This window comes from Pleurodeles waltl, chromosome 12, assembly GCF_031143425.1.
Source record: "Pleurodeles waltl isolate 20211129_DDA chromosome 12, aPleWal1.hap1.20221129, whole genome shotgun sequence".
NCBI lineage: Eukaryota > Metazoa > Chordata > Amphibia > Caudata > Salamandridae > Pleurodeles > Pleurodeles waltl.
The window spans coordinates 585,851,835-585,877,516 of NC_090451.1; the positions used below are offsets into that span (position 1 = coordinate 585,851,835).

Below are 25,682 nucleotides of genomic sequence, written 5' to 3' on the forward strand. Positions count from 1 at the left end.
CATAGAACAGTGCCTTACGCACCGAACCAGACTCGACAAAATAGTCGTGAACCAAAATGGAAGCAAAGGCCAATGGAAGCAGATGCCAATGGTCCACACCCTGCACCACTGTTTACCTTGCACGTAGTGCATGTAGCAATACATTTCCACCCTTGGACCATTTGGCCAACTTACAACTAAGTATATCCTATAAGCTGAAATGGCAATGCTCTTGGGCGACACTGAGATAGAAGGTTAGGCACACACTGAATACAACAAGTGATGGACGGAATGCTGAACATTGTCAAACATTCACCCCCAGTACAGTGATCTGGGCCTAAATCCATCGTTTTTTTGCTGCCCATGCCATTCCAGTTTGAACCCAGCCATATGCAAATCAGTCTTGACCCTGTTCCCCATGGGAACAGTCCAGCCCGAACTGCTAGGCCAGGTCTTCCCTGGACTGGAAACAAGCATCCTGGGACCGGTTTCGGGGTTTCACCAGCCAGGCTAGCTTGAATCCAGTGGCATGGGAAGCACGGGACCCACGTCTGGGCATACCCTTCCCACTTAGGGCGACAAAGCAAACACAACAAGTGATGGACGTAAGGCTGAACATTGTCAAACATTCACCCCCAGTACAGTGATCTGGGCCTAAATCCATCGTTTTTTTTGCTGCCCATGCCATTCCAGTTTGGACCCAGCCATATGCAAATCAGTCTTGACCCTGTTCCCCATGGGAACAGTCCAGCCCGAACTGCTAGGCCAGGTCTTCCCTGGACTGGAAACAAGCATCCTGGGACCGGTTTCGGGGTTTCACCCCTCATCAGCCAGGCTAGCTTGAATCCAGTGGCATGGGAAGCACGGGACCCACGTCTGGGCATACCCTTCCCACTTAGGGCGACAAAGCAAACACAACAAGTGATGGACGGAATGCTGAACATTGTCAAACATTCACCCCCAGTACAGTGATCTGGGCCTAAATCCATCGTTTTTTTGCTGCCCATGCCATTCCAGTTTGGACCCAGCCATATGCAAATCAGTCTTGACCCTGTTCCCCATGGGAACAGTCCAGCCCGAACTGCTAGGCCAGGTCTTCCCTGGACTGGAAACAAGCATCCTGGGACCGGTTTCGGGGTCTCATCAGCCAGGCTAGCTTGAATCCAGTGGCATGGGAAGCACGGGACCCACGTCTGGGCATACCCTTCCCACTTAGGGCGACAAAGCAAACACAACAAGTGATGGACGGAATGCTGAACATTGTCAAACATTCACCCCCAGTACAGTGATCTGGGCCTAAATCCATCGTTTTTTTGCTGCCCATGCCATTCCAGTTTGGACCCAGCCATATGCAAATCAGTCTTGACCCTGTTCCCCATGGGAACAGTCCAGCCCGAACTGCTAGGCCAGGTCTTCTCTGGACTGGAAACAAGCATCCTGGGACCGGTTTCGGGGTTTCACCCCTCATCAGCCAGGCTAGCTTGAATCCAGTGTTTGCATTGTCAGCACTCCGTCCATCATCCTTTTGTGTTGCTAAAGTTGCCCTAAGTGGGAAGGGTATACCCAGACGTGGGTCCCTTGCTCACTGTGCCACTGGAATCAAGCTAGCCTGGCTGATGAGGGGTGAAACCCCGAAACCGGTCCCAGGATGCTTGTTTCCGGTCCAGGGAGGACCTGGCCTGGCAGTTCGGGCTGGACTGTTCCCATGAGGAACAGGGTCAAGACTGATTTGCATATGGCTGGGTCCAAACTGGGGTGGCATGGTGAGCAAAAGAACGATGGATTAAACCCAGATCTGTGACTGGGGGTGAGTGTTTGCATTGTCAGCACTCCGTCCATCATCCTTTTGTGTTGCTAAAGTTGCCCTAAGTGGGAAGGGTATACCCAGACGTGGGTCCCTTGCTCACTGTGCCACTGGAATCAAGCTAGCCTGGCTGATGAGGGGTGAAACCCCGAAACCGGTCCCAGGATGCTTGTTTTCGGTCCAGGGAGGACCTGGCCTGGCAGTTCGGGCTGGACTGTTCCCATGAGGAACAGAGTCAAGACTGATTTGCATATGGCTGGGTCCTAACTGGGGTGGCATGGTGAGCAAAAGAACGATGGATTAAACCCAGATCTGTAACTGGGGGTGAGTGTTTGCATTGTCAGCACTCCGTCCATCATCCTTTTGTGTTACACACTGAATACAAGAACATAATGAAATTAAAATAACTGTTATGATAATGATTACACCAAGGATATAACGCAGTTGGCCTAAATTAGGCAGCCATCCAAAAGCCCAATCCCACCACCCCTTGTCAACATTCTGCTGCACCCCCTTCACTAACTTATGCAGGGCCTCTTTATGGGAGTTGATTGATATGGAGTGGTCGGATAAATTGAAGCAACACAACCCTTCAAAATCACTGCAGCCATGGTTGTGTTTAAGCAGTAAATAATCAATAGCAGCACGATTCTGCAAAGCAGCTTTTCTAGTTCCCTGTACATCTAGTAACAGCTCAGCTAAGGCCGCTGATGTATAGTTAATATTCTTGACTACTAGGCATGCAAGTTTATTAATAACTCTGGTATTATATACTGCGAGTCCTGGCACCCCTAAGATAGAACCAGCTAAACTAACATATTCTGTTTTGGAAAGCAATGAAATTTCAGAATTACAGTCCGTAGGTAATTGAATAGTGTCTCTGGTATAGCGAGGGTGTAGAGCAGTATCCATAGGAAACATGAGAAAGCCTAAGCGTGACCAGGCACAAGGCCCTCCGGTTAGATTGGCTGGAATATAAGTAAAAGAAAGGTTACCACAAGAAAAGAGACAACCTTTAGGCAACGTAACATTTTGAATGTGGCTGGCAGCAGGCACCCCATTCTGACAAAACATCTAATTATTTACATTCAAACAGGTCAGGTCATTCCGTAAGTGGCACAACGTCTGTTGTGCAGCAGTTACGTTTTTGTCTCTTTTCTCCAATTTGAGCTGAGCACATTTACCTATTTTCATAGGATCACAGGTCAATGAATAGCACACATCCCCATTTGAGATGTTAAACGTGAGTATAGATGTCCTGTTCCTCCACAACCGCCTGCCCACCTCCGGGCAATGACGGCAGTACTCAGAGTGACAGATGGGAGCGAACATCACTCACATCCACCATTCCATCCTGGTTTGTATTGTTAAGGATGTGCAATAATACAGCAGCAGGAGTGGGCACTGCCACTAGACAAGTGGTAATCAGATCTTGAACGCTTTGCATGTTACTCATACAGAAGTGAGATATATTCAGCACTTCCTGCGCCAGATGAATCCAAACATTGTTCGGTTGATGCAGTAGCGTCGGCATCTGCGGCTGACGGTTGAATTTTTGGGCTATGAGCACCTCCCGCTCCCTAGTGGAGTCTCCCGAACGGGCTCCATACACCACACTCATGGCACAGGCACTCGACAGGATGATCTGAAAAGAACAAAAGACAAAACACGTATTATCATTCTCGCTAATAGCATTTGTCAGCGGGAACATGTTCCCATTTGTCTTGACCAGGTCGCATAACTACCAGGACATTGTCTGGTCCATTGGCGATGACATCAGCGGGTTGAGGAGGGTTATTTGGGGATTTAATCCACACTTTGGCCCCTGGGTTCTTGTCAGTAGATCCGAACCCACCTTTGCCTCTTACAGTGAGAAGAGCTGGGGCGCTCCCCTTCTTAACAACACCTCCATAAACCGGCATGATGGCAATTTGGGCAACGCGATCACCAGGTTGCACCACTAGGTCCGCGTCACCACTGTTCAAGAGAATGACTTTTAACTTGCCTTGGTAGTCTGCATCTATCACGCCTCCTAAAACTTGGATGCCTCTCAGGGCAAGCCCAGATCGAGGGGCGATCAGACCGTAATGCTCAGGGGGAATCTGAATTCCCACCCCAGTTTCAATCAGAGTGATGTCTCTAGGCTTCAATCGATGCATGTGTAAAGCATGCAAGTCAAGTCCTGCAGATTCTGGTGTAGCTCGATATGGGGCCAAAGCTCCTGGAGCTGTTTCCCAATACACAATGGTATTGCTTGCTGTAAACGGATTAATCTGTAAAGCAGGTGTGAGCATTCTCATGAGAGGTGTCTCGGCATTTGTAAGGGGTCGGTTGTTCAGAATTTGCAAAGCATTGTACAAATTATCCCTCCACCCCTTCAGTGTCCCATCAGAAAGTTTACGCAATTGTTCTTTCAACAACCCATTCATTCTCTCAATCAGTCCCGCTGCTTGTGGGTAGTAAGGTATGTGAAAAATCCACTCAATATTGTGTTGTGCACAATAGTCCTGCACTAGTCTGCCCTTGAAGTGGCTGGCGTTATCACTTTGAATCTGGAGCGGCACACCATAGTACAGAATCAATAGATCTAATGTTTTCAGGGTGCTCTGCTGGGTTGCGCGCTTGCAGGGAAAGGCTATGAGATAACCAGAGTAAGTGTCTACCACGGTGCAGGCATACTAACACCCTCTGCTTACTGGCATTGGTCCAATGTAATCAATCTGCCATATCTGTCCTGGCAATTTACCTCTGCCTAGCTGGCCTCTCACTACCTGTGGGACCGGTCTGTGCTGTGCATGCTGACAAATGGGACATTCAATGATTGCTGTTTTAATCAAATCTAGGGGAAGATGCATCCCTCTAATCTCGGCCCACCTGTGAGTAGCCTTTTCCCCAAGATGTCCGCATTTCTGGTGTGCCCATTTAGCCATTCCCACCAAATCAGAATTCTGCGCCTCCACTTCAGCCTCTTGAATCTTGGCTCGATCGTCTGCAAGACAATTGACCCATCGGTCTAATGAATCAGTTGGACAGTGAGCGTCCACATGATAGACAGTCACGGTGCTTTGAGGTAACATTTCCCAGATCTTCTGCCATAACTCCTTCCCCCATACCTCTTTGTTATGGATTTTGTACTGATGTGCATGCCACATGGGAAGCCAAGTAGCTAACCCATTGGCGGTAGACCAGGAATCTGTATAAATGTGACATTTTCCGGGTAGCTCTTGTTTTAAAGCCTGATACACGGCATAAAGCTCTGCAAAGTGGCTACTTCTTCCCTGTCCTGTAGTTGTCAAAAGCTTCTTTGTAACAGGATTATAGGACACTGCCTTCCAGTGCCTTTTCGCTCCAACATATTTTGCTGAGCCATCCGTGAACCACACATGTTTTTTGTCATCTGCAGACAAGTCTGGGAACGGCTGGCCCCACCCTACTGGGGATTCACACACTGAAGGTACATCGTGCAACATTTCAGAATTCTCCACTGGAGCCTGCGCTACCTGCTCATGCAAAACGGCGGTTCCTTTTGGACGCGCTCGTGCCCTGTCCTGGACATACCATTTCCATTTTATAATGCTGGCTTCCTGTGCATGTCCAATTCTATAAGTCTTAGGGGAACTCATCACCCACTGCATGACGGGAATTTCAGGCCTTAAAATCACATTGTGTCCCAGTGTAATTTGCTCAGTATCAACCATGGCCCAGTAGCCGGCCAGCAGCTGCTTCTCAAAGGGAGTATATCGCTCTCCTGCCTCGGGTAACTTCTTTGTCCAAAATCCCAGGGGCACCCTCTTTCTTCCTTGTTTTTGCCATAAACTCCAATTAGCATGCTGCCCCTGGACTGTCACATTCAACTCGATGTCTCCCTCCCGAATCGGCCACAAATCCAAAGCATGCTGAATGGCGTCTTTCGCCAATTCAAACGCGCGCTGCTCCTGCTCTCGAATAGTCCAATAAAACTCTGGGCTTCCTTCCGATTTCGCGGCACTGCAAATTCCTTAATCTTTTGTTTCACTTTTGGCAACACTTCTCTGTGTCCCTGATTCCACTTAATGCCCAAAAATGTCACGCTCTGAGACGGTCCCTGCACTTTCTCGGGGTTAATCTCCCACCCTTTATTCTGCAAATGTTCCACCACCCTGTCTAGCTGAATCTGCACCTGTTCTTGTGTCTCTCCCTGCATCATCACGTCATCTATATAGTGAGAAATTTGCACTCCAGGAACCACTGGTACTTCATCCAAATGCTCTGCCACCAGCCGGTGACAGATAGTGGGGCTGTGTAAATACCCCATGGGCAATCGACAGAAGGTGTACTGACGCCCCGCCCACTGGAATGCCAGTTGAGGCTGGCTCTCAGTAGCTATTGGTATCGTAAAGAACGCATTGGCAATGTCAATGGTGGCATACCAAGTCCCACTGTGTTTCTGTATGTTCTCAATCAAGGTAATGGTGTCTGGGACCGCTGCAGTCAGAGGAGGTGCAGATTTATTCAATTGGCGATAATCAATGCAAATCCTCCAACTGTTATCACTTTTACGAACAGGCCAGAGGGCATTATTCCACGCAGTGGTGATGGGAACTATTACCCCGGCCTCCAGTAAGTCATGTATAGTCTGGCTAATCTCCTCATGTCCTCCCGGTATTCTGTACTGTTTCATTTGAATCACCTTAGTAGCTTGAGGAAGTGTTACCGGAGGAATCTTCAACAGCCCCACCCTTGCGGCGGCTATTGATATAAATCTTTTGGAACCAAATTGATAACATCCATCTTCCAAATGTAGGGTCATCCCTTTCAAAATGTCAATTCCAATAATGTACTCGGGAATGGGCACAATCAAGACAGTGTATTCTCTCTTTGGAAGTGCCCCTATTTTCATGGGAACCACTATCTGCACTGCCGGGGTTTCTTTTCCGCCCAATCCCGTAATGGTGAATTACTGTCCCCTGAATTTTCTTGGGTTTCCATGAATCAAAGAGGCCTCCGCTCCGGTGTCAACGAGGGCTCGAACTTTTTGAACATTTCCACATTTCCAATAAATTTCTACTTTGACATGAGGTCTGTTATCTTTGCGAGCCCATCCCTGCACCGGAGTTTGACCTGTTTCCTAATCTATTTTTACTCTGCGCACATCAGAGTCTGCCCAAGTCAGATCTGGATACAGTTTGCGGTAATTCTCAGGGAACTCCTCCTCCCTGTCTCTGCTTCGCAGCCTCTCTGAGCTTATCAGCTCCCTCTCCCACTCTCTTCCTCGAGTTTTCCCAGAACCTGTCAGTTCCCGGTCTCTCTCCCTGCTCCGGGTTCCCTCTGAGCTTCGGTGCTCTTCCTCCCAATCTCCATCATCTGGGGATCTCTCTCTACTGTGGGGCTCTCTCCCTCTCTCCCTTTTCACCCTCACGCTCCTCCCCTCCTGCCTTTCTCTGGTTCACCACTTTGTTATCCTTCTTGTTCCTTTTCGTGCTCCCCTCCTTTTTATCCAAGCCGCGTTTGCGGTACATTTCCCACATGTCCTTGGTGGTTATCCCATCAATTTCTTCCCTGGTCACCCCATCTCGCAACAAGGCCTGAAACATGTCCCGCCTTGTCACCTTGTTGTTATCAGTACGATTCTCAGACCGTGAATTCCTCTCTGGCTTAGCCCATTCTCCTAAATCACTTAACTCACGCACCGCTTCTACCACCTGAGACAATGGGTTACCCGTCTGATTAATTAACAAAGTCATGATGACATGCTTATATGCAGGAGGAGCGGCCCTAATCAACCTGTTTCGCACAGACACATTTAAAATTCCATTAATCAAATCATGGGCATTACCCATAAAGATAGCTGTTTTCATCCCTTCTTCCTTCAATCTCTGTACTGCATCTCTCAAAGTATACCAAGGTTTATCGTTAGGCTGCCAGTCTGACTCTGTCGGATACTTCTGAGCACACCCTTGCGCAGCTAACTAACAAATTGGTCATGGGACCATTCCCTGGATAAGTTCTAAACTCATTTTGGATAACCAGGTCTATACTTAACATACAAAGCCTCGGGGCGTCGCCGTGATCCAGTTGGACCCCCTGACCCCCCATATCATGCACTCGCACCATCCACTTAAGCAATGTTTCCCCAGACCTCTGTCGAAATCTGTCTATCACATCACTTAGTTCTTGCTGTGTATAATCCTCCAGGGCATCCAACATCACCCCTCCAGGGTTAGCTGGGCTATGCTGTAACTTTCGCCGATATATGGGCTGCGCACGGACAACATTCCTGCGCTCTGTCTTTTCCTGACTAACATCTTGACAGTTATCACCCCCGGGCTCATCTGAAAAATCAGACGTATCCCAGATGTTTCCATCCCAAAATTCAGGGTCAAAGGCTAATCCTGCCTGAGAGATAGCTAAATGCACCTTCTTTTTATTAACTTTCCCTCTTCGTTTCTTGTGTTTATATTGAGTGACGCCAACGGCCGTTCTCTCTGCAACCACCTGGTACATTTCAAGCTTATCACTTAATAGTTTATTTTGACAAGCTAACATGGTAGAGGAATTTTGGGCTCCTACTAACTCCTTCTCCAGCTGCTCGTGGTCTTTTTGTAACTATAAACATTTTTCATACAACTTTCGGTACGCAGAAAGCAAGATCCAGCCTCGCCTCCCCAACACACAAATCTCCCTTCCCTTATCAATTGATACCTTTTGTAAACATGTAAGAACATCTTCAGGTTTTGCATTTAACATACACACATTCCAATTTTCACACAAACCAGCACAACGTGACCATTCCTGAGCTAAAAGTTTATACGGGGCAGTTTCCCACCCCGGTATTTCTATGTCCAGATTTGCTACATGAGAACTTGCTTTTGAGCTCGCTTTGATCTTATTAAGAATTTTCATTTTTTTTTTTATTTTTTATTTTTTTAATTTTTTTAATCCTGCCGACTACACCAATTTGTGTTGCTTTACTCTTCAGAATATCATAACTATGCACTTCAGGATATTTTAAGGCACAATGTAAAGCAATCACTCTCAGACACCTTAGTGAGTAGAATAATCAAGTTTATTTAAGGGGCAAGTTCTCAGATGGCAAAACTAACCACACTAATATATATATATATATATATATATATATATATATATATATATATATATATATCAAGAGAATAACATGAGAATAATGGTGAAAATAACTGCAAGAGTAAATGCATATAATACACGTACACACAATATACTTCAATGCTTAATAGCATGAGAATAACTGCAAGAATAAGTGCATATTACGCACGCACACACAATATACTTAATAAATTGAAAAGCTTCACCGAAAAGAGCGTCTGCATCCCTCCGCCGTACACAAAGCCGGGGAACCCAAATCGGCTGGCATAGGGAGCCTCCTTCGGGACAATCAGTCCTCCTGGCGTTGCGTCCAACCCAGAAGAGAGTTCCTAAACCAGTCCATCCAGGCCCCCAACCTTTATAGTATTTACTAACGCCCAGGAGTCTTTTCTAGAAAAAGACCCCCTCCTTTACAAATTGTGCAATCGGCGGTACCTTGTTCACCCTTCGAGACGTCTCCTCGGAACGGGCCAAGTTCCCAGAAGAGGGCTCCAAGGTGAAGCTTGCATTCCTCCTTGAGTACAGGGGCATCCCCCTGTTGTTCTAACTGATAGCTCGTGGAATGTAAATAGCACCCTTCGTATCAGGCAGATGGAGCGAAGTTGAGCAGAAAAACACCCCACCCTTCAGCTTGCCGAAGCTTGTGGAAAAACACAGAACCGTGCCTTACGTACCGAACCAGACTCGACAAAATGGAGTCGTGAACCAAAATGGAAGCGAAGGCCAATGGAAGCAGACGCCAATGGTCCACACCCTGCACCACTGTTTACCTTGCACGTAGTGCATGTAGCAATACAGCGAGTTAGAGATGTAGGCTATTACTCCTGTTGAGACTGTCTTGACTAATTCTTGAAGTATACTGTGGGGAGAATATAATTGTAGCTGCATACTCCTTGTTTTTAATTCGAAGATCCTCAGTGTCCTCATATTGGTTATTTTCCTGTCTACACGATCTCTTGGGTTCCTCTAGGGACTTACCCCTAATTTCTAATGAGTGGCAGCAGTGATTCGTGGTTGCTGTCATGGGGCTGTTGGGAGAGACCCTTCCATGTGTACAAATCATCTGGCTATCCTTGTTCATGGTGAAAGTTTGAGGAAGAAAGGAAAGAGAGCAGAGGCAAAAGCCCTTCATCAGAGCACCCATGAATGGCCTTTTTTATGCTTCGCTATGTTTTCTAGTGCTGGATTTGTTAGTTAGTACTGGGTTGTTCCTTAGTGTGGAGTAAGGGTAGACGATCAGTACGGGGATGAGGTTTTAATTGCTGGACGTCAGTGCTGGTTACAGCAGCACATAAACATTGTGCTAATGCAGTGTGTTCTACTTTACTGATGCTTTTGCCTTGAATATTCATGTTTTTACTAGGCTGCTACATTATGTTTGTCTGTGGGGCAAATTGCCCTCGCTATGTGACAGTTCTTCTCTTGCCTGGTTAGTTATCTGATTCATTGTCACCTCAACCCCATTCATAGTGTCTAGGTTTGATATAGAACTTGACCTGCAACCCATTGGTACCTGACTTACATTTGAACGGAGGATGCAAGTTTTGTCACACAGCAGACCTGGATTTTGATTTTAAAAAGTCACCATTCATCTCTGTATTTTTTACTAGGCTACCATCCAAAATACTTTAACCTGTTCTCTGATGTTGGAGCTTTTACATTGTTCTTCTTGTTCCTCTGTACCCTTCTTACATGAGTTTGTGTGGACATGGAGGTCACACTTATCTCCTCTTTTGTGTCTCCAGTGCAACCTCAAGAGTCTGTATGGTCGTCGGGCTCCAAGGGTGGTGGCCCAGAATTGATCATTAAATTTCTAGAGGCATTATCTCTCATCACAGTTAGTTTTAGACAGATTTTTAAGGTTAGACCTACAATCCTCAATGATCTAGTTTATGACCTTCTGGGCTTCCAAGAATTTCACCAGCAGAGGAGCGTACTTTTGGCTGTCTTTAATTTCTGAGATGGATTGCAATCTTAGATCTTTCCTTACAGCACCCTCCACTAGGGTCATTCTATGGTCTATAGTCACTATTGAGACTGTAAATTGCCCGGTGAGTTCTAGTTGACTGTCAAGTTTGAGTGATTGGATTAATTTGCAAATGTGCTCATGATGCAATGTGGTGCACACAATCTTCACGATACTGAGTATAGGTTGGACTAGCGAAAAATCGTTCACCATATGCACGTGGTCTATGCAATGGGCTATGATTTTATCACTGATTTGTTTTCCCCCCCTCCAATGTTATTTTGAGGATTGCCTATAAAAAAGTTTAGGCCGTCTGATGTGATACTATTCATTTGGAGGTCTGTCTTACTGGTTTTAAGGTTTTCTAATGAGGACCGTTCCAGGCGAAGTGATACCAGGGCCTGTCTGGCTAGTGCAGAACAATCCTTTCCTATTGAGAGGATAGGGGAAGACTGTGACTGTAGTAATTGCATTCTTGGTGACTGCTCCAATTTATTATCCATTGTGTTTTGGGTAGCAGCTGAGTCGGCAGTTGCACCTGCTAGTAGCTTAGGGCCAGATGTAGGAAGAGTCCAAATTGCGACTTGCAATTTGCGAGTCCCTGCGACTCGCAAATTGCAAGTCGCAATTTGGAATGCAGAAAGGTGTCTCAGACACCTTCTGCAACTCGCAATGGGGTTGCAAAGACCCACCTCATTAATATTAATGAGGTGGGTCGCAATTTGCGACCCCATTGCGAGTAGGGGCATTCACGGGGATGGTGGCCTGCTGGAGACAGCAGACCACCATGTCTGTGACTGCTTTTAAATAAAGCAGTTTTTTTTTTTTCAAAAGTGCAACCCGTTTTCCTTAAAGGAAAACGAGCTGCACTTTGAAAAAATAACCAAAACCTTTAGTTTCGGTATTTTTCAGGGCAGGTAGTGGTCCATTGGACCACTGCCTGCTCTGAAAAACTATTTTTTTTCCAGACACAAAGGGGAATGGTTCCCATGGGGACCCCTTCCCGTTTGCGCCTGGGTTACCATCCACTTCAAGTGGATGGTAACTGCGCTTTCATTTGTGACCGCTTTCGCAGTAGCAAATGAAAATGAATAGCACTGCGAGTCGCAAATAGGAAGGGAACACCTCTTCCTATTTGCGAGTCGGAAATGCATTTTGGATCTGACTCGCAAAATGCCTTTCTGCATTCCGGTGAGGCTTTTGCGACTCCCTTGCTACATCTGGCCCTTAGTGCAGATACTTTTTTCAACAGCAGCAGATATGGTTGCGGTTGCGATGAACAGCCTGTTAGGATATTGAGACTCAGGTTTACTCTGTTCCAGACTCTTAGTTTGATTACAGTTTTCATTACATAAAGGGTGCAGTCCTGAGTGAGTGCCCTGGAAGGCCCATTTCTCAGTTACTTCATCAGAAATTATCTCCTTTGGTAATTTTGATTCTTTTGCATTTGTAGTAAGCTCCTTATTACGAGCATTTAAATTTGATTGCGGTAGTAACAATTGAAATGTTACAGGAGGCTTGACACCAAGATACCTTTTGTCAAGCTCTTCTTGCCATACATCTCCTCTTTCCTCTAGCTGCTGGTCAGAAACAGAAAAAGGAGGCATGGGTGTCATATGAGGCCAATCAATATTAGTGTTGCAATGGTTGTATTAGTTTGTTATAGTGTTCCCTAGGCCAGTGTGGTTGGGGGGTTGAGAGTACCAGGACCTTTGTTCGTAGTTTTGGCAATGGTAACTTGGGCAATGGGCAATGCTGGCTTTTTGTCTCTTCACTTTTAATAAGGAACTAAATCAGCCATCTTCGGGAGAGGCATCTGCTGCCTATTAGTTGCAATTATATTGCTCTCTCAGACTTAAATTACTATCCTCAATATTTCCAGGTCTTGTGGCACACCAGGTCGACTCATTTTTGTCCTGGTTTGAGATGCTGGTAGCAGCAGGAGAGAATAGGGTAAAAATCAAACAGGGTGTCATAGTTTCTAGTCCTTTGGAAATGGAGCCCTCTGGGGTAACGTACGAGTCATTTGCAGGATTTATGGTAAGTGTGTTTAGCGTGACTGATTCCAGCATGGTATATGGGCAATTGGTTTTACACAGTTGAGCTTTCTTGTCCTTCTTTGATTTACACCTTGTTCCATACTTTTTGGGGAATTTAGTTTAACTGAATTAGGTTTATTTAAAAAAACAAAATTCCTTTGTTTTCTTTGTTTCTTGTTCCTCTGTTTTTTCATTAACCTTTCCCCACAGAGCGTTGCCACGCCTTTGGGCATTCCTTTCTGAACCAGGGGATACGGGCACACTCTGCTGATGGTCCTTAACCCTAGTCCTTGATCCTTAGTCCCTAGGTGGACTTGCTGTAGGTAACTACCATATTTCTTGGCTTGTTATCCCATTTTTACCTGTATATCAGTATGTTCTGGCATGTCTCACTGGGATCCTGCTGGTCAGGACCCCAGTGCTCATAGTTTATGCCCTAATGTGTGTGTCTTTATAGTGCATGACTGTGTCACTGAGGCTCTGCTAATCAGACCCTTGGTCCTTATGCTCTCTCTGCTTTTAAATTTGTCACTGTAGGCTAGTGACTTCATTTACCAATTTCAATTGGCACACTGGACCCCCCCCCCCTTTAAAAGTCCCTAGTATATGGTACCTACGTACCCAGGGCATTGGGGTTCCAGGAGATCCTTATGGGCTGCAGCATTTCTTTTGCTACCCATAAGGAGCTCAGACAAACTCTTACACAGGACTGCCACTGCAGCATGCGTGAAATAACGCACACATTATTTCACAACCATTTTCACTGCACTTAAGTAACTTGTAAATCACCTTTATGTCTAACCTTCACTTGCTGAAGGTTGGGTGCAAAGTTACTAAGTGTGAGGGCATCCTTGCACTAGCAAAGGTGTCGCCACATAGTTCAGGGCCATTTGCCGGGACTTTGTGACTGCGTGGACGCCATTAAACGGGTGCACTACATATAGGTCAATACCTATATGTAGCTTCACAATGGTAACTCTGAATATGGGCGTGTAAGGTGTCTAAGAACATGGAATTGTCCCCCCCCCCAATTCCAAATCTGCTATGGGGGGGCAATCCCATGTATTCTGGGGGCTCCACCATGGACCCCCAGCACTCCCAAACCAGCTCTCTGAGGCTTTCCCTGCAGCTACAGCTGTTGCCACCTCACAGGCAGGGTTCTGCCCTCCTGGGGTCTGAGCAGCTCAGTCCTAGGAAGGCTGAACAAAGCATTTCCTTTGGGAGGAGGGTGTTACACCCTCTCTCTTTGGAAATAGGTGTTACAGGCTGGGGAGGGGTTGCTTCCCCAGCCTCTGGAAATGCATTGAAGGGCACAGATGGTGCCCTCCTTGCATAAGCCAGTCTACACCGGTTCATAGGCCCCCAGTCCCTGCCCTGGTGACCACTCCCCTGTCCATTACCACCCCAGGGGTGGTGCCCACAGCTCCTCCAGTGTGTCCCTGGCATTAGCCATCTTGTTTTCCAAGGTCTGGAGACCTTTGAGTGGCCAGTGCCAGCAGGTGATGTCAGAGACCCCTCCTGATAGGTGCATACCTGGTTAGGTAGCCAATCCCCCTCTCAGGGCTATTTAGGGTCTATCCTGTGGGTTCCTCTTGAGATTCAGCTTGCAAGTTTCCTCCAGGAAACCTCTGCAACTTCTGCTTCATCTTCTGACCGTCGGATCAACCTCAGACTGCTCCAAGAACCGCTGTAACTGTAACAAAGTATCCAGAAAGGCAACTGTGACCCTGCAACTTCAGCTCCAGCCAGCGACTGCAACGGTTTCCAAGGTGTGCACGCTCTGAGGACTCTCTGCCTTCACCCTGCACCAGAAGAACCGAAGGAATCTCCCATGGAGTGATGGAGTCACTTCCCTGTTCCAGCAGACATCTTCAAGGACGACGACCGGTTCCCTGGCACTCCTCTCCTGGTGACGAGCATGCTCCCTGGAACACAGGTGATGGACCCCTTCGACTCAGACTGTCCTAAGGTCCAGCTGTCCAAATTTGGCAGAGGTAAGAGCTTGCCTTCCCGGTTTGCGACCGTACCCCTGTGCATCCCGTCATCTCTAGCTCCTGGGGCCTCTGTGCACTATTTGCAAGAATCCTTCTTGCACAGTGTGGCCCAGGTCCCCTCACTCCATCCTGCGATGCACAACTCGCGGAGTTGTTTTCTGGCGGCGTGGGACCTTCTTTTGTTGTGCTGCATCAACCACAATTTGCACCTTCTTTGTCCACGTTTCCTGGGACTCCCGTGGGTGCTGCCTGGACATCTGTTGGTTCCCTCCAGGGTTGGGAGCCCCCTCTGCCTCCTCAGTCGGAATTGAGGCCCCCAGGTCCCTCCTGGGTCCAGACAGCGACATTTTGACGCAGACCGTACTTGAACCAAGGCTTGTTGGACGAATCCAGCGCTGAAACTTGCCTGCATCCCACATCTCGACGTGGGACATCTACTCACCTCGCAGGAACCCACAGCCATCTTCTTTGGTGCTCTTCTGCAGACTTCTTCTAACCGGAGAATCCTCTTTTGCACCATCTTCTAGGTTGGCAGGGGCGTCTGTCCTTCCTGGAACCTTCTGCAACTTATGGACTTGGTCTCCTTTCTTCACAGATCTTCAGGCCCAGGAAACCACAATTTGTTGCTTGCAGTCTTGCTTGGTGTTTGCAATAACTCTTATCATGACTTGTTATGTGTCCTGTGGAAACTTGCAGTACTTTGCTCCTACTTTCCTGGGCCCTGTGGTGGGGTATTTTACTCACCTTTGTGGTTTTCTTACACTCCCTGCACCCTTCTGCACACTACACTTGCCGAGGGGGGAATTTGTGTTTCGCATTCCACTTTCTTAGTATAAGGTTTGTGTTGCCCCCAGGTCTATTGCATCCTATTGCGTTCTGTTGTATCTTCTACTGTTTGCACTATTCTGTGACTATTTACTTTCCTCATTTTGGTCTGTAGTGTATATATTGCATATAATACTCACCTCCAGAAGGAGTATTGGCTCTTACATATATTTGGCCTTGTGTCACTAAAAGAAATTACCTTTATTTTTATTGGTAACTGAGTATTGTCTTATATTGTGTATAAGTACTGTGCAACTATAGTGGTATTGCAGGAGTTTTGCATGTCTCCTAGTTCAGCCTAAGCTGCTCTGCTACAGCTACCTCTAACAGCCTAAGCTGCTAGAACACTGACTACATTTCACTAATAAAGGATAACTGGACCTGCTATAAGGTGCAAGTACCTAGGGTACCCACTACAAACCTTTCCAGCCTCCTACAAAAGTGTTCTGGGTAAGCGTAGCATGTGACACAATAAACTTGTTGCCTGTATGTACCATCAGTTCCAATAGGAATTCCAGAGCAAAGACGAGTCCAGGTGACTATCGGAGATGTCTAGCATGTCCCTGTGTAACTGCGTCTGTATTCTGTGTTGCATAGCTTTCTAGATAACCATCCCACCTGGGTGTACAACACATGGTTCTGAGGCCAAAGAAGAGATTAGTTTGGGTGATTATCATTGACATGTCTAGCGTGTGCCCTAATTACTGGCACTGAGGGCCCAGTCTGTGTTTGGCAATGCACAACACTCTAGGACAGGTAACTAAAGCAGGTAACGCACAAACCTTGAGTGCCTCCTGCATAAACAACACATCTATTGATTTAGGAATACAAGCACAACAAAGAGTTCAGGTGTTTATTAGAAGCCTATCCATCGTATGCTGTGCACTCGCTCTGCACAGTGGTACTTAATATGCTGAAATCCACTAATCATTGACCATAAAAACATATTGCAAATATGCTACTAACCCCTAAATTCTTTTTTTTCCTTTTGACTATACATAAATAATGTTGGCATTTAACTTACATAATCTTTCAAATACTCCGGCCTCTTCACAACTTTTCTGCCTCTCTTCTTCCACTCTGCACCCCTCTCTGCAAACTCACCCTCATTTACATTCACCTTCCACCTCCTTAACTCCAACTCATTACATTTCACCACACTATCCACATTCCATCTCCTTCCATCATCCCACACCACACTATACCCTCTCACCTTTGTTATTCATTTGGGCACAGACCATTTGGACGACCCTTTCCTCGTTCTGTCCCAAACTTTAGTTCGCACCCAATCACCAACTGCTAATTTCCGCTCCGCCACTCCACCTGTACCCTTACCTTCATATTTCTCTTGCATTTCCGTCACATGACTCATTAAACTTTCCTCATTCACCTTCCCCCCTACCCGCCTTGCCCATCCACCCTGGTACAGCCTTGGTACAGGGTTTCCTTCCCTTCAATAACATGAACGGAGTCTCCATAGTAAGGGAATGCGGAGTGGTGCGATAGTTCCACAACATGTCTTTGATTTCTTTCTTCCAATGCAATCTATTATGCAATGCTAACTGAATGTACTCCCCCAATACTCTGTTAAATCTTTCCACCAGTCCATTCTCTCTGGGATGTGCAATGGCGGTTTTAACATGCTTAACTCCACAATTCTCCAAATAATTCTCAAATTCGCTTGACGTAAACTGTGGACCATTGTCAGTTACTAACTCTTCAGGATAACCCTCCCGTTTCCATATCTCCTCACAAAACTCAACGACCACACCTGATCTCACATCACGCACTAAACTGACCTCTGGCCACTTCGAGTGGTAATCCATCATAACAATAGCAAAGGTTTTGCTATTTTCATCCAAAACAAATGGACCACACACATCCATACCCACTTTTTTCCATGGCTCACTCGGAAATGGTATAGGAATTACAGGAGTACTCTTGCCCATATGCGTTTTGTCACTGCACGCACAGCTCAAACAATTTCTAACAAACCTTTCAACATCACTATCCATGCCTGGCCATCGAAAATCCACCCTTGCCTTCCTCTTCATACCCGACATACCACCATGCCCTTCATGCAAAACACCTAATACTTTCTCCCTTAACTTATGCGGTACAACCACTCTGTCACCTCTCTTCCATACCCCATCCTGTTCGGATAACTCCGACCATACACTCTTAAAATTAGATAAAACACCTACCACCTCCTCTCCTAACTCCCACCAGTGCCTACCCAAATTTCTCCTCAATGTTTGTATCACTTCATCCTCCATCATTGCTGTCTTCCACTCGTCTTTCCCCACAGCCTTCAATTCTACGGCATGTATATCTGCCACAACCCAATCCTCGTCTTCGTCGTTCCTTTGAACTGCTTCACAGTTGTCCTTTGAGTCTCCTTTCCCTTCAAGACGGTATTCCTTGGCGCAGTGTGTGAGTTTTAAACCATCATCCTGCTGGCGTTCGTAGGGGGGAGAAATAGTCTGTCGCATAGACCCCCAAAATAGTGCTGTGCTTTTACATCCACTGTACCATAGAACACTGGGTGGATGATATGATCGGCTTGTGGGGTTCGCTGGGGCGAGAAAAAAGGCACGCCGTACAGAAGGAGGACCATCTCCGATTTGGATAATTCTCAACATCAAGATTTTCAGCGCACTGGCTAAAAAGCAGCCCATTCTACAAGACTGAAGGCTGCTGGCACTGCATTGCACGAGGAGGTCCTGTCCTGGGCATCTGCATAGCAGCTACATGGACTTCATTCCATACGTTCAGGAAGCACTACTGTCTGGACAGTCAGGTTAGCTGAGAAGGGGATTTCGTCTGTTGGGTTCTATAGGTATTCCTGGTGTCAGACCCACCTCCTAATAGCTACTGCTGTGGTATCTATAATACATGTGAACACTTGACAAAAAGATGAAGAAAAATTCTGTATCCTGCACAATATTTGCAAAGAAACCTCCAAATCAAAGGTATAATTATCCAGCCTCGAAGACTTCCTTCAATACTGCAATGGAGATGGTTGTACTCAAGTGGGTGGGAAAATCCTTACCTCCGTGTCCTTAATAGAATTGAAATTTTCCTTTATGATTGCTAGGAAATTTTGCATTCTATGCCAGGTGCAGATACTCGGATTATGCTAGTTTTAAAGGTGGTTGACAACCAGAGAAGCCATTCCAGTGATTGACTTAAAATAAGTGTTAATGCTAGAGTCTGAAGACCAAGCGGAAGCCCTAAATTTCTTCCAATTTGCAGCCAAGGGTTAGGGCTTTTGATGCTATGGCCCTTCTCATAGAGTGGGACCCTAAAGAGCACAGATCAATACCAGCCTCTTGTAAGACCCATCTCACCCATCAGCCGATAGTTGCCACCAAAACTAGTTTAAAAGGCTTCTCAAGGGACAGAAAAAGTTGTGCTGCCCCATTAGGTCTGTGTTCCTCAGTCATACTCTTGTAGGCCCATAGACTGCGGACCAGTCATAACTTGGGATGTAAAGGAAAAGCTGGGTAGTGTACCACTCTGGTATTGGACTTTGTACAGCATGAAATAGTAAATGATATGCAACTGAACATCCGAGCAGAGACATCAAACACTCACATCAGACACTCGTTTGTATGAAGTAAGGCATCACAAAATTTCCAACTTACTGGTTAATGCTTTGCATGCTGAGTATTGATTATCCATCCAAGCAGCAAGGATCTGGAGGACCACATTCACATCCCACGAGGACAAGTATTTTGGCTTTAGAAGAAAGGATAACCTAATGTTCCTCAAAAGTCTGCAGACCAGTGGATGTTTCTCTACCGGGGTATCATGAATAGGGATATTACCTGCAGAAATTGCTGACAGACAAGCATTTATGGTAGGATAAGCTAAGCCTTTGCCCGTTAGCTCTTACAAGAAGTTGACCACATGGACTACATCTGATCCAGCGGGATCAAGTTCTCGTTGCATACACCAGCGAGCCCATCTCTTCTGTGGCGAGCTGTATCCCTTGATCGAAGAGTCTGCCTATGTGCTACTGAACAGGGAGCAGCTTTTGGTGATAGGCCTGGGACTGCCCAACGTCCCTTGTAATCCTTCATGCCATGAGGGGAGTTCCGTCCTGCACCAGTTGTTGTAAGTTGCCATGAGGGTCCGTCAAGAGACAAGGTGTCAGTGGAAGTGGGATTTTGAGAATCCATTGAAAGTTCCAGAACAACTGGATACCTAACTTGTGATCTCAAAAACAGTGTCCACAGGATCACCTCCACCTTCTGTTGTCTGATCAACGCCGTGAGCCTCACTATCATCAAGAAGGGGGAAGCATGTATCCCCGGAACTGGCTCCAATCCTGAAGGAAGGCATCCGTTGCCTCTGCTAGAGGATCCAGGTGCCAGCTGAAGAATTGAGCAAGTTGGTGGTTCAGCCTCTATGCAAAAAGGTCCACTTGACATGGACCCAATGATCCATTAGTTTCTGAAAGAGCGAGAGATCCAGTTGCTAAGCACTGTGATCTTTCAGGTACCTTGATTTTCAGTCCACTGACTGATTAAGCTTCCCTGGGAGGTATTCTGCCATCAGCGTCAATTGGTGGGTCAGACAATACTCCTTGTTCCCTGCATACCTGTTGACAGCGGATCAGCTGTGTTTGTCAGACTTCAGTTGGTAAGAAAGTGTGCCTTTCATAAGCTGGAGGCATCTCTTCTCATCACTAGATCGACTTTTGGCTTAAGTGTGGATGGTCCGGCAGTCTGGCATTACCTCTCGTAATAACCTGGTGTGAGGGCCTCTCGACTTTAATGTGTGATTTCTGGGGATTTATATAGGGTATTGACATGCTGATTGTGGACCAAAGGCAGACAGGCTAACAACATTTTCAAAATGGAGTCTGACTTGCAAGTTCAGGACATCCCTAGATTGAATGTCTGTGGTGATGTAATTTAATACTCCCAAGTGACGTTATCTTAAGAATAAAATACATTTGTATCTTACTTGAATTGACGTATAAGCTGAATAAAATATTTGCTCATAAAAGAAAAAACCTTTACATTTAAAAAAAATAAAATAATAATAATTAAAATCCGCATGAAAGAATATATGTTTAAGCTTCATGTAAATAAAATTGCATGAAAACGATGCATTAAGCGTTGTGTGAATGTTTCTTTCAAGCCTTGCTTGTTTCAGGCATTGATACTAAGTTATTGTCTTCAGATCTAAAAACATTGTCAGAATGAAAGCTCTTTTATAAATAATGAAGTAGTAATGAAGGTCAATGTTTTGATCATTAAACAGACCAGGCGTGATATTGTAATGGGACAAATGAAGAAAAGTGGGCAGATTTTTTTTTTTAAACAAAAAAAAAAAGAAAAAAATAGTTTGAAAACTGCTTTATTGAGATCAGGATACCAGCAACAGTCCTTCATTTTACATTTTCTCTGTCGAATTGTAGGGCAGATAGTTCTAGTTGTTGATGGAAGTCTTTTCCCAAACCAGGAGGATCACAGGCAGCATATGAATGATCGAAGAGATTAAGTAGGACCCTACTCCTAGCATTAGCAACCTGTGAAGTTGATGGGAAAGAATAGTGGAACAGATTTCATCGTTCCAGAGCTTTCAGATATGATGAAAGTGCTCCTCTATCTGTGGCTCAAAGTACAAGCCAGTCATCAGGATGTGATTCAAAGGGCAAAGCTGTCTATCATAATGAGCATTTTTAAGCATAGGCAGCATTGGACGGCAATACCTGTGGTGAGACAATATCAGTTTCAAGTCTAGGAATGCTATTGGAGGGTCCTCCAAAGGTAACTCAGCATTACCCCCAGGTCCCTCTAGTCCTTGTCCCATTCATCACTAAGTTGAGATAACTATCTCCTTGACAGAAAAAAAAGAACATGAGGAATGCTGGGACAGCTCACCACCCCTCCGTCTGGTAGTACATAGTCTGTACTCATCTAGCATTCTGCCTGTTCTCTTTTTTTTTTTTTTCTTTCTTTCTTCTGACAGGACAAGGATGTGAGTGTTGTTTCTGCTGGGTTTGAATGGCTGGCTGTTCCGGTTGCACTTCCTCCCAGTCTGCAGGGCTCGCTGGGGAGGCGCTGATGTGTGGCCGTTGGTTGGGCCATTTTCTCTGAGTTTGCGAGGCAGTGTTTTGTTTGTGCGTCTCCTGGCTGGCTGGGCTACTGGGAGATGAACGTAGAAAGCAGAAAGCCCGGGGATTGCCTTACTGCCTCTTTGGGACACAATCAGTTCTAGGTGTGCGTGGGAGGTACTTATCCCACCCTGGCTAATGGTGTTTTTCTCTAAATGGTGCTCCAGGTGTATTTAGGTGATGGGCCCCTGTGGTCAGTACCACTTGGCGGATTTGGTTGTGTTGCTGGTTCCTGCTGCTTTCTTCTGTGATTTGGTGGGCTGCAGTGCAGTTGTTGATTGCCATGGTGAAGCATTCATACAAGAGAAAGCACCTGGAGGTGTCTTCCTCGTCGTCTACTCCACCCCGGTTTCATTCTCTTTCCCAGCTAGACAGACGTAGGAAGAGGTTGCCCACATTAAATGCCTCATTAGGGACACGCTGTTGAAGATGCGAGCTGAAGGCAAGCGTAATTTCTGCTGCTGTGTCTCCTTCTTCATCCTAGGAGAAGGGTCTGGGATCCTGAGGATCTTATTAGGAAATAAATTTCTAAAGTCCAGTTGCCTGCCCTTGTGCATCACGTTGAGAGTAATATGGGCTTTCAGGCGGATGAGGCTCCAGAATTCTGTTTGGCTTTGCTGCACCAATTTCACAGTTCCACTCCTGTTGATGTACCCATCCATTCATGCATTCATGATGCCACAGGCCATAGAGAATGGCGTGAACCAGTTAAGATTTTGATGCCTCATTTTATGGCCAAACTCTATCCCAGTCAGACGTTCCTTATTCTATCCCGCTGGATTCTTTTGTGGCCAGTCTGGTGGGGCGTACTTCTTCTGGCTGAGGAGGCAATTCTTCAGGATCCTGTTGACAAGAAAGTAGATGGGTGTCTCAAGAAGGTGTACTCTGGGAGTCATCTTGCTCTTTGGGCTGGGATATATAAATGGGACTTAAGTGGCGCAGACCCTTATCTCGGACCTCAAGACTCACTATAGGGCTTTGGATGAGTCTTCTGATATTTCTGGGGTTCTGGACATGATTGAGAGCAAGGTGGAATTCTTATCAAACGTTTTGGTGATGTAGTCCATGCTTCTGTGCTGTCTGAGGGTACGTGTGTGGCTGCATGTCACAATCTGGTTCTGAGGGATTGGAAGATGGATGCTGCCCAGAAACCATCTACTTTACGGTTGCCTTTTCAGGGTTCTGTTTTGTTTGGTGTGAACTAAAGACTCTTGTTCACAAACTCTTCAAAGAAAAGAAACATTTGTCTTCCCTTAAATCCTTTGGGGTAACAGGCTATTCTCCAGGTACAAGTCTCCTCCCTGTCAGCTTCCCAGGAGGCAGGTTTTGAGGGCTCAAGGTCGGTTTCCTGCCTGCAGGGGTAGGAAGCAGAAGCCCAAGTCTCCCCCTCTGAAAGAGCATTCCTGACTATACGTCAGGGCAGGAGCCAGTGGTAGGGGGTCGTCTTCAGTTGTTTTTCCCAGCCTGGATGGAGTCTACTTCAGACGCTTGGGTCCTGGAGGTGGTTCAATACTGCTATAAGATAGTTTGGGGAAATTCCTCCTGCATCTGAGGTGCATCCTACTCCATGGCCATCTCTCCTGAACAAACAGTTGGTCCTACGGTAACGTGTTTTTCCCTACTACAGAAACAGGTTGTTCAGGTGGTCCCCCCCTCTGGAACAGGGTCTGGGGTTCTATCCATTTTTTTTTTTCTGACGCCCGAGGTGACCGGGGTTTCCACCTAATGTTGGACTTGAAAGCTCTGAACAAATGTGTTTGCTATGTTCCTTTCAAGATAGAAACTTTGCAGAGGAATATTCCCCTGGTTATGCAGGGCCATTACATGTGCATTCTAGATCTGCAGCTTGCATACTATCATGTTCCTGTGCATCCGTCATCTCGACAGATTCTGCGATTCTGTTTAAAGGGGTTACATTATCAGTTTACGGTGCTTCCTTTCCGTCTCTGCTCTGTGCCACTTGTGTTCACCAAGGTGATGGCACCACTGGTGGTACTTTCTTCATCTTCAAGGATGTCTCCTTTACCCTTATTTGTCAAATTATCTCCTTCATGCCCGTCACAGGTGGATCTTCGGCGGGGCCTTCAGTCAGTATTTATTGTGCTTCAGGCTCATGGTTTCCTGTTCAATTGGGCCAAGTGCCAGCTGGTACCATCTCAGGATCTTACCTTTATTGGTGCCTGATTTAGCACGGATCTCAACTAGGTGTTCTTGCCTCCTCACAGGGCTCTGGGGTCCTTGGCCAGGGACCTGTTGGACAGTCCTGCGGTCTCAGTTTGAACTTGGCTTTGTCTCTTGCGTTTCATGCCGGCTGCAATCTTTACAGTGCCTTGGGCATGTTTTTATCTAAGCCCCATGTGGGTCCATCTGCTGTCTACTGGGATCTTCGCTCTGAGGATTTTGAGTTGATGGTTCTGGTGTCTCCAGAGACATTGGGCAACTTGAGGTGGTGGTCTGTTCAACCTAATCTGTTGCAGGGGTTCCCTTGCAGCTGGATCTGCCATTGATTCTCACAACAAATGCCTGCTCCCTGGGTTTGGGGGGGGGGGGCATTTTGGGGGATCAGCCCACTCAAGCCTGCTGGTCTTTTCAGGAAACCTGCAGGTCCTCCAATTTGGAGGGAATTGATGGCTGTGCTCATGGCTGTCCAGCAGTTCTTTCACTCTTTGGAGGGTCACCATATTAGGGTGCAGTCCAACAACAGGATGACAGTGGCTTATTTGAACAAGCAAGGGAGTATTCGTTCCAGGTTCCTCAGTGCTGTAGTTTTTCCTTTGTCTGGGGGGAATTATATCTTCTCTCTCTCTCTGGGCAGGGCATGTTCGAGGATTGGATTATGGGGTGGCGGATACCCTCAGCCAGGTTATTCCTTCTTTTCAACAACTGTCTCTGTTGGTGGCCGTGTTCAGGCAGGTGTGCAGGAAGTTTCTGACTCGATTAAGGAGGGAGTCCCGGGTTGTGATTTTGGTGGTTCCTTTCTGGCCCCGGAGGTCGTGGTTTCCCATTCTCAGGAGATTGGCAGTTGAGGGACCCTGTTTGATTCAGTCTTCTCTGTTTCCTCTCCAGTCGCCTCCATCGCTGGATCTGCGAGGTTGAGGCTGTCAGTTTGGAAGTTGAGAGGTGCGGGCTCTAGAGCAGGGGCTTGCCTGCATCTGGCCATAGCTGTGCAGCGCTCGAGGATGCCTGCCACTCTTCAATCTTACAGTCGTCACTGGGGTAAGTTTCTGAAATGGTGTGAGTATGTGGGGGTCTCTCCTTTGGATTGCTCTCTGCCCATGGTCCTTCATTTTTTGTGGGAGGGTATTGGGAAGAGATTGGCTGTGTCCACTTTGCATGCACAGTGAGCTGCCATCAAAGCATTCCAGTCTCCTTGGAGTAATCTGCAGGATGTGGATGACTTGGTGGTTTGATTGCTCTTGAGTTTTTCTCCGGATTGTCCAGTGTCTAAGCCTTTGTTTCCTTCCTGGATGTTGCCGTTGGTTCTGCGGGCCTTGGTTTCAGCTCCTTTTGAGCCTCTGGAGGTGGCTGATATTAAGTTTGTCACCTTTAAGGTGGGCTTTGTGGTGGCCATGACTTCGGCTTGTCGTCTTGGGGAACTGAGCCCTCTTATAGCCAGGGGACCGTTCTCGTCTTTTACAGCAGTTGGGGAGGTTTTGCTTCTCGATTCTTCCTTTGTTCCTAAGGTTCCTTCTCAGTTTCATTGTTTGCAGGAAGTTGATTTGCCTGCCTTGGGATTTCAGGGCGGGGATGTCTCAGGATTGGACTGTTCTTTGCTGGATGTGAAAAGGTCCTTGACGTGGTATTTGGATCATACCCATGTGTGTTGTGTCTTTTGGGGCCTCCT

General features: G+C 46.5%; 1 protein-coding gene across 2 annotated transcripts in view; it reads left to right on the forward strand.

Annotated features, from left to right (window-relative positions):
* HASPIN (histone H3 associated protein kinase) overlaps positions 1-25,682 on the forward strand; it is an 854,350-nt gene that overhangs the window by 20,590 nt on the left and 808,078 nt on the right. The window lies entirely within an intron of this gene.